General features: G+C 35.0%; 1 pseudogene; it reads right to left on the bottom strand.

The window, feature by feature from the left end:
- Positions 1–9,762: 9,762 nt before the first annotated feature.
- LOC115872088 lies at positions 9,763–10,450 on the bottom strand (annotated as a pseudogene).
- Between the last annotated feature and the right edge of the window lie 249 nt (positions 10,451–10,699).

The following is a 10,699-nucleotide window of genomic DNA, read 5'->3' as shown; positions in this document are numbered from 1 at the left end:
TTTTAATTTTATTTTTTGAAAGTCCATAGAAGTTTAAGGATCACTTCAATATATAATCTCTTACCACCAGCAACAAGAAAAGAATCAAAACCTTGAGAGGTTTTAGTGGAACTATAAAGCAGGCACCTTTAGATGGTATATTTTGGTCTTTTTCTACACTGGGTCAGCACCTTCCTCTGTGTCTCTTAAAATCATCTTGTATAAAGCTTGGAGGACATGCCAGTCAGGCTCCTGCCTGTGTTAAATCATTTACAAGCTGGTGGGCTGTTTAAATGCTATATTGGATCTTAACCGTAGATGAGAGGGGTGAGCCTAAGTTGAATTATTAAAGTTCAAAATCATTTATAAAATGTCATGACCAAAAGCATTTACTTATCCATAATACCCCAAAGCCGTTAACATTCACAGTCCAAACATCAAAGAATAAACTATCTTCACTCCCACTAGAAAAGAGAACGGTTAGAGTTCCACTTCCCTCCGTTGATATTTCAGGGGTTTGTGACTCTCAGACACACTTTTCCCATTCAAATCCTCTTAAAATCTTAGTCACACTTCTACTTTAAAATTCAACATTTGTGTTTGGTGCTACAATGACTCCTGAATCTCCTTAAAGTATTAATTGCAATAAATAGTAATGGCACAGATTCTTACTTTTTTCATCAATTAAACACAATTCTGGTTGTTTTACAATATGAGTTGTGTATCGTTTCTTGGTAAATGTACAATTGCTATTAAAATATGGTGTTTTGTTTCTAATATATCTTTGAAGACAAATGTATAAGTAAGAATTATGTAGATGTCATCTCAAAAATGGGTTAGGACATGGTTTAAAACTTGTATATTTAAATTTCTCAGTGGGGAAACAAAGACAAGGCAGTAACTAAGTAGAGACCTACGTAGAATCTGAATATGTGGATACTAATTATGTTGTTTGGCTTATGATCATGCTACTGCCTTAGGGGACATGACCCTCACACAAGAGTGTGACTAGGTTGATTTTCTTCTAATCTAGCCTTTCATTTCCTATTCCAATCTCCCCTTCTCCTTCTCGTATGACCTAACTTTACAAAGAACATACCCCTTCCATCAAATCCCTGGCAAAAATGCCTTTCGTATCCCAAACTCTCCTGGGGAGTGTCTTCCCACCATTCCTTAAAAACAATGCACTCTATAAAATAAACAATATGAATCCAGTGACCAGAAATGTCTCTGTAAAGTATATTTTTTTGTCTGCTATTTTTCTTTCATGGGCTTTGCAGGTGAAAGCAAGAAGAGAAGGCAGTATTTATGGATAGGACAAATTTCTTTTTTTAATCTGTGATGAACACCAGAAAAACAAACATCTATGGTGTCAACATAGGGTTTAACATAGAATAAATATTTACTAAATAAACACTTTGGGGCCTGTATCCAGGAGTTGCTCACTGAGTGGCGTAAACAGGTAAAACCCTTGACTGAAAATAGACGTGTGAAGTTTCAGTGCACCCAAAGGTGTGTGAAAAGGCTTGGTGATTTACTTCTGGAAAATAAGTCATTGGAATGTTATGGAGCATGTTCTGATACACAGGAGGTCAGAATAGAATTCACACCAACTGATGAAACACATACCCAGAAAAGTAGTTAGTCATCATTAAGATAAAATATATGGAAAGAAAGATTTTTCAAACCAGCAGTATTCTTTATGTCCCATATCACTTATAACCAGTTTGTATTGTCCTAATGAAAATGAAAATACCTTCTACACAGTGACATGTAAAAATCTTTTAAAATTGATTTCTATTTTTACTTATCTTGCTGATATTGAATATAATAATATTTTGAAATTCCTAAGAATGTGTCCATGGTTATGTACAAAAGAATGTATTTGACTTTCATCTAAAATTCTCTTATATATTTCTAGGGAATTAGAAAGGGAAATAATGTAAATAGAGGACAATTTCATGAACTCAATCAGTTCATGCACTGCAAGAAAAGTCATCACATATGTGATTTTCTATGTTTTGCCTACCGAAACTACAGTTTAGTACTTGCAAAGACTACATAAACAGAAACTTTTCCTAAACATGTGAAAGAAAAATGTATCGAGAAGAAGGCACTTGAGAAGAATTATTTCAAAATAAGTCATGCCATTCTTGTTACGTTATCGTTCATGTTAGGCCAAATTCATGTTGTTTCTGTATGAACACACACTGAGGGATTCTTCAGGTTATATCGAAGAGCACAGCGGAAAGTCTCCTGACATTGTGGATACAGTATAAGATATTAGGAAGGGAAATATTGAGTAAAAATATGACTCCAGTTTGACGTTTATTGTCACAAGTTAAAAAATATATACTTTTGGTATATTTCTATTGAAGATATGTTGTCTGATTGTGTGTAATAGTCTAAGGGAATCTACTCTGTACCCAAAAGAATACCTTTTTGCCATATAAACGGATTCATAGTTATCTTGTAGGTCAGAACGTAACTGTGTGATAGGGTTTGCAAGACTTCCTCTTCATGGAGGCCGATTGCCCTCTTTCTTCCTCCGGAGAACTGGTTGGTTCAAAAGGTGGCCCTTGTCGTTAGCAGCTGAGTGCAGCACCACCACATAGCTCACAGTAGAGAGTAATTCCAAAGTAAAGTAGTCACTCTAGGACAAAGTAAAAATGTATCACTGACTACTTAACACTACAACAACAAGTGAATTATTAGCTCACGAAAAGTATATTGAAAATATGGAAAAGCATATAGTAAAGGACAGAGCAAAAGTATATTTCTAGATATATTACTTATTTGAGTTTTCAACTAATTTTATTATTACAGATAACTATTTATTGGACAATAATTACCTTTATCAAGATTTGAATGGAAGGGGTAAGAGGAATCATTGTTTCTTAAACAAGGAGTTTCTGTTCACGGTGAGAATAAATTTGGCAATGGGTATTGGTTACACACAGCACAACTGGTGCAACCACCATTATTTAACTGAGAACATGAAAACGTTTTGTATCGTGTGCTATATATTTTTTATAGCGATGTAAATATGAGATTCATATATACTGTCCAATAGCCAATCCTGCTGTCATTGTATCAGCACCTCTGCCTAGGAATTTAAATTTATTAGGAAAAAGTATGAATTTTCCTATAGTGGCAGAAAACAAATAAGAGTAGTGTTATCTATCAAATGAACTACTAAACATTATAATCCAATATGAGTTTTGTGATTGATTTTAAGAATTTCCCAATAACAATGAGAGAATATCAACTCTACTGCAAGATACAGTTGTAATAAAAGGAAAGCAGAGTGGAATGTAGACAGCACTACGATGTCACACTAGATTTAATGTACTGAAAATGAGGTCAGGGTTTTGACATATGATAGAATGTGTCTTCTATTGAGACAGGGGGGACTCGGTATTGCTTGCGGCACGGTACTGTAAGAAGCTTTCTGGATTATTTTGGTCTTCTGAAATTTGTTCTTACCTTCCCGCCGAGTGTGTGAGAAATAACTGGAGTGATTCCGAGGGAAGGAAATGCACCTCACATCTGCCAGGTTCATTTAGGAGTTTTTAAGTTTCTGTGCTAAACTAAGATGCTCCCTGGTATTTCTCAATTACACTGTGAATAACTTTTGCTTCTGACCTGTAGGTTATAAATTTACTATTGATGGGCTAGAGGGAGAATGGTCTAAAACTCAGAGGCACTTAAAGATTTACTTGGGCTGAAAGGAGCCTTAAAATGTTCCAACTGCCAGCCCAAGGGGTCCAAGAAACTAGAGCAGGAGGTACCAAACTTTAAAGAGATCATTTATTCAGTAGGGTAATTACTGAACCCCTGCTGACACCTCTTCCATGAAGCATTCCCAACCCATCTCCCACCCTGAACCGTGTGCCAGAATGAATTAACTCTCTCTGCTGCATGCAGTAGCACTTTGGAAAGCTTCACATACTTGTTTTACTGATTTCATACTTGTAGATATTCTTGTTTCCTGCAACCAATTATGACCTTTAACATTATGGATTAACTTTTACTATTTTCTATAACTTTCACACATATATCAGTAATAACTAAGATTTTTATTTTGTTTTTTTTTTAACTTAAAATTAATTTCAGAAGACACTATGAAAAGAACAAAGGGGGGCAGGGGAAGATTTACTGTACCAACAATGAATTTCAAAGCTGGTAGGTTATTGGAGAATCAAGCATGATTTCATTGAAAAATATTTAGGAGAGAGTGTGTGTGCGTGTGTGTTCTAAGTTTAGCTCACCACAAAAAACCTTTGAAATGTTATCTGTGTGTGTGTGTGTGTGTATTCTGCCCAGTCCACATGAATACAAGGTCTTTAGAAAGTGATATAGAGATTTTGTCAAATATTACATCACATCAGGTCACCCCATCTTTGGAATACATATATGTATATTAAGAAATAAAATTTGGAGGACAATATATGGTCAAGTGATGAATTTAATGAATGAAAATTAAAAAAACAAAAGTAAAATTAAAATAATATCTTGCATTATTTTAATTGTGATAAATATCTATAAGAAAAATTCATCATTCCTACATTTATTAAACAAAATTCAGTGACATATTCATGTTGTGTACCCATCACATCTATGCCTTTACAACCATTTTAAAGTTAGTTTGTCTAGTTAATTGTGCTCATGCTATTGCCCCCATGCCAATTTTGTCCTCATAGCATCCTTATGAGTTAAATTAAGCAAATATATCAACAATAGAAATTCATTTTTCTTTCATATGCCATAGTGAGGCATAATAGCTTCCCAAGATTGCCTATCATTTAAGCTCCATTAGAAGTTCTCTATTTTAACTCTGTTCTCAATTCCCAACAAAGGGATATAAATTGGCACATGATAAACAATTATAATATGATTTAACACTGCTGTGAGTGTTATTTACAGAACTCAAAACCTCCTCATTTCAGCCTCACTTCTATTACTTTAAGTCTGGAAAATAAGCTTAAAATTAGATTGCCAGAGATACTTGGAGTGTAGATTATGTTGATTCCATAACCAGAGTAAGCAATAAGGTTTCTCTTGACCACTACAAAGCTGGAAATTCTAGACAAAAAAATTTAGATCAAATCTGTTACCAAATAACTAGGGGAAAATACTATTAATAATTTTTCGTTCTCTCTTTAAATAGATCTTATTGTGCAGAGCAGTTTTAGGGTTAGAGAAAAAAAACAGATGGTACAAAGCATAAAATTTCTACATGACTCCTTACCCCTTTATAGTGTTTCTATTTTTAAAATTTCCCATTGATATGCCATATTAGGTACAATTGATGATCAACTTTTAAATATTATTATTAACTAATGTCCAGAAAAACTCAAAAAGGTCTACTGCCACAGATTCAATTCTGACTCATAGCAACCCTATAGATCCTCTCTAAAATGTTTGTTAGAAAGAAAAGTTGAAATGGAACTCATTGAGGAAAAAAAAATAGTTAATCTTCTGTTAATCAAAATTTTAGGAATATATATTTTTTTAAGATTTAGTTTTATAAATCCAAAATATAACAGTCTTCCTCCCTTGCAGTGGAAATTCCTTTTAAGCTCAATCAGTGGGATGTTTTCACTCAGGAAGGTATTTAGCAAGGTCATTAACATAAATAACTAGACAGGAAGCATCCCCCATTCAGAGACCTCAGGAGAATCCAGGTACAGAAACATCCTCATGGACAGGCATTGGAACATCCCAAATTTAGACAAAGAAGGCTTCAGCAGATGGTGGTCTAATGAGCCCTGGGGAGATGTTAGTATGGATAATTTCCTGTAATCATCGCAAATTTTGCATTTGTCACATTTCTCAGAATATCAATCGTATCCTGTAATTACAAAACCTGCTAATCACTTCCTGCGATCATTGTAAGACCTGTTTTCTTGTCACACATTTTAAGGTATATCACTCGCTTGATTTTCACTGACTCTTTGAAGCAGTTTGGAAGTAGCAAACCCCACTATTTCCTTCTGTCTCATGGTTCAGAATAACTTGGTATCTCTGTCTCAAACAGTGACCAGTGATCTTGGATCTTGTTTCCCGGCAACAGAATCAGAACCCTGAAATTACAAATGAAAGAAAAATGACTTATTATATTAACAAGTCTCTAAATAATAAATAATATTATTTTAAATTAATATTAATAACAATACATTCTAATAGGTATTTATGGAAAGTGAGAATAACTATAAATTTTTTTCCTATCCTTCTATCACTTGGTGAAATATTGTTCCCCACACATGAATCTGTGCTGTCTGTGGGACTGCTTTGACAGGCAAAAAACGTCTCCAGGGAAAGACATGGAAGTACTGAGTCTGAAGTTCAAAACTGTGCAGCTTTTGTTCTCAGACTCCAAGAATGCTGCTTTGATTTAATGATTTAATGATTTAAATGCAATTTAGTCACCTGGGTCACAAGATATCCCATGGAAAGAAAGACCTAGTCATCCTAACTAGACTGACTTTCCCCCCTGAGGTCCCAGACAGCTTTACAGTGAACAGACAGGGAACATTCCAAGAGAAATCTGCCCAAAGCCCCAACTCTTGGAACTGTGACAAAATAATGATAGTACTTTAAATACTCTCACTACCGTAGTGGTTACATCCATATACCTAGTAAATAACTGAAAGTGTCCGAACTCCAGTGGTTTTGATAAATAAATCCACAAAGATAAGAATAGGCGTTGAACTTCTTCAGTGTCTAATACATGGAGATGATAAAGCTTTTATTAAATACAGTGAGTGATATAATGAAATTTAAAGGACAGCTGTAGTTATTTTGTCAATTTAAAAATTAATAATTTATCCAACCAAAGCATTTTACTAGAAAACATCTCTTACAAAAGCATGCGTATGACAAACCAAGTAAAGGAAAACATCAGCGAGATGCAAGTAACGGCCTCTGTTAGCAGCACACGGGAAGGGTCAATGAAGAGTGTGTGAGAAGTAAATGATAGTTGGGTTGTATGTTTATGTTTTTGTTTTTTTGAAAACGTTGGAGCTAAGATAAAATATTTGAAATTTGTAAGAAATTGACTCACAAAAAGTTAAAAGAGAGTGCTGACAAAAGTAACTTTCTTTAGGACATTGTGAAATGATGGATGAGAACAACAGAAAAAATTCGGGCAAGACCCCCGGAAGGACAAAGTGAGAATTAGTCACGAGTTTCTTTTCAGCAGTTTCCTTCCTCAAACCAGCAATGCAAACCAATTATTTGTCTAAAATCAATGTTGGTCCTGCCCTCCTTATTTAAAAAGTCTTTACTGATACCCCCGCCGATCTCAGAATAAAATCTACATCCCGTCATCTGGCTCCAGTCTCTCTTTCCATTAGGTCACTCAGAGAAAATATGCATTTACAACATCGTAGTTTCTCAATTCTCCATTAGCTAAACAGTCATTTTAAATACATAATTTTATAAAAAGATATCAAATTTGATAAATTACGCGAGGAAACATTTAAGTGAAAGCTTTTTACTCTATTGGGCATACTTCCATGCATTCATCAACATACTTTGGATCAGCATATTTTGTGTAGTGACTCTGTTAGGTTTCTCCTGTGGGAAATACCTCGGTTCAGCCTGCTTTGTGATCCAAGTGGGTTTTTATGAAGGACGGAAGAAGTTTCCAGTATTAAACCTCGGGGGACTGCACACCCACCCGTGGCCCCCTGAGGCCAGAGACCGCAGCTCAGCTGAGCAGAAGAAGGTAAAAGGGGCCGGCGGTCTCACTTTCACAGTATTTGGGGCCTTCGGCTGGGAGACGTGGTCAGATGTACTGGTTGACCCCATTGGCTGAATTAAGCCCACCTGGCCTAGTTTAGGCCAGCCAAGTGTACTGCCAACCTGGCTCTAGGCTAGCTTGAATTGGCGCATGCCCAGTAATCTTTATGGCTGGCTGAGGCTCACCTGGTTCTCTTCCAACCCCCTGTAGTGGGGCCTCCAAGCATGGCCCCTGCTTCTCATTACCTAACAATTTTAAGATATGTGTGCAGATAAAACTTTATAATGGTTTAATTATTTCAGCATTTACTATACTCGTGTGAAACTATAACATTATGCTAACAGATTAATTCCTATCCAATAGAAAGACACTGTTTCATAAATTAAGGCATGATGCACATTACAATGAAAAAATTATCAAGGCTTATTATTATAAATATTATCCATGCATTTTTGGATTATTTTTAGTTTAAGATGTGTACAGACTATTAAAATATCACTAAAATTTAAATTAAATCTGAGTACATAAGAATTTACTTTGTGTTAAATTAGCTATGTATCAAATTTTAATTTTTTTCCATACATAGTCTATGTACTCCTTGGAGTAAGAATTCTATATCATTCATTTCTGTGCCGTCATTTACTACACTGAACTATGGACAGCATTTATGATGTTGTTATTTTACAACAGGAAACATTGAATTTAGAATAGTTAGAACAGATGGCAGGCAGTCCCTTATCCACCTGGCTGTTCTTTGTGTGGTAGCTGAATAGCAACCCTGATTTTTGGTGTATTGAATTAATGAATTATAGAAGGTGTAAAAGAAAGAAGATTTAAAATAACAATCGAGAATTTTTTTAAAAAAAAGAGAACATGAGAGAGGGAAGAAGCGACAATGGAAGAAAAGTTAAAAGATAGTAATTGTCATGATTATACATATGGAACATAGAATTTTAAAAGAAAAGTTTTGTTTTTGTTTTAAGTGTTACTTTCTTCTCCTATGAATTGATAACATGTTGAGTATATTTTTATTTCTGTCATTCATCAAAGAGCATTAGGTTTCTTTTAGTCAAAATATAACTAAATTTTCCAAAGTATTTCTTGATTGATAGACTTTTCAGATTTATTAGTATCTCTTTAGTAAAATATGTTTTTAGTTGGAGTTGGAAAACCTGTATAATAGTTTTTGTTTGTTTGTGTTTGTTTTTACTATGTTAACAAATTTATTAATCAGGAAAACAAATTGAAACTAAGACTACTATAGTTGACCAATGAAATCACATCAACCCACCGAAAAAAATACCAGCCAAAGCTCAGGAAATTAAAGCCGTAAAGAGAAGATCTTAATTCCAGCATCGTTGAATTAATAACTAGAACCCTTCAAATAAAGAAAATGTAAGCATCAGTACAAACATAATTTGGACACAAATGTAACTGTGTTGAAATCTGGTTGTCTTGACATAGAATAGCATCTTAGTCTGTAGGTGCATTAGGGCAAAGACCATCACCATCGCTGGATGTGATCCAATTAACAACTGTAGTTATATTATAAGGTATGATTCTTTAACCAGACAACCTTGGCTGGGGAGGGGACAGTTTCGAGGGACACTATATTAAAAGGAAGTTCAGAGGGAGCAATTGAACCTTACATCAAAATAGCACATCCATAGAGCCTGGCAAGGACTCCAAGTGAAAAAAAGGAAATTCAAGAGGAATATAGTATCTTATTTACAATTACTAGCTCTTGCAGTGTTTTAGAGCAATATGAGGCACCTCAATGATCTAGACCAGATGGGACATTAAGAGGACTTAGTAGATATTTAACAAGTATAAACTGAGTCAGCCTACTGCACTCATATGTGGATTGAATGTCTATTGGTAAGTATTCTCATGGGTTTTTTTTTCATTCTGTTGGAATATAGGGCCAGTTGTCTTCCATTCAGATAATCTCATATTGCTTGCATAAATAATTGACAAGTGTTCTTAAAGTTGGAGATAAGTAAGCCTGAAGATATAGTGGCTACATTATCTCATAATTAAATTGTTATGGTACGAGAACGGTAATAGGAAAGAAAGATACCAATCCCTTGGAAGCAAGCAACTCCAAAGAAAAACCCTGCAACGACTCCCATTTCTGACTCTATTGTAATCATTACCTTTATGAAGCAAACTCCGTGGTTTACTTTCATCTATGTTTGGAGTACATTCAGTTTTATAGCTGCTCTTTGGAAATTTTTATCAACCCCAATTATTAGTATCTTCCCCAATCTGTCTATTTGGTGACACCACCACAATGCCATGTATTTTGGATCTTCTTTAGTGCATTCCTTCGATAACCACCTGTTGTATCACATTGTGTCAGAGCCTTATTAAAATTATTCTTAATCTCATGGCTGAAAACAAACATTATGATTGCAGCGATGAGTTTGAGCAACAACCAAAAAACACCAAAACCCCATCGAGTTAGAAACAGTGCGTATATTTTAGCATCCAGGCAGAAGAAGGTAATAAAACAGGTACCCAAAAGATTCATGACAGTGCCAGTGCCAAGGATCATGAAGGAGACATTGCTGCCCTTCTCTTTTAAAAGGGAAAATAATTCTCCAGATTGGCCTGGTGCCAAATGCCAACAGCAAGGACAACACCATTGAAACAGAAGATGAAAGTGTGGATCAAGAGGATGCTCTCGAAATGAGTAATAACTGGTTTGGGCTGCAGTTTCCATCACAGCGTCACCATGACTTGACTAAGATCCCACGCCATCACCCCTTAGAATTATTTTCTTAAAATCATGTTTAAAATTTGGTACATTTGGTACATCAAGTTGTGTGTATATTTCAATAAACTCTCAGGAGCCATGCCTTGAGCAAAAAATTGAAAATTCTATATAAAAACCAGATTCTTATCATAGGCTATATCTTAAAAATATGCTGTCATCATCCACAGTTAGTAAAAATAAATGATCTATAGTGG

This window comes from Echinops telfairi, unplaced genomic scaffold (assembly GCF_000313985.2).
Source record: "Echinops telfairi isolate 266 unplaced genomic scaffold, ASM31398v2 ScPeMD7_7420;HRSCAF=8458, whole genome shotgun sequence".
In the NCBI taxonomy this organism is placed as follows: domain Eukaryota; kingdom Metazoa; phylum Chordata; class Mammalia; order Afrosoricida; family Tenrecidae; genus Echinops; species Echinops telfairi.
The sequence above is the reverse complement of the archived record's forward strand: the minus strand, read 5'-3'. Positions and strand labels throughout refer to the sequence as shown.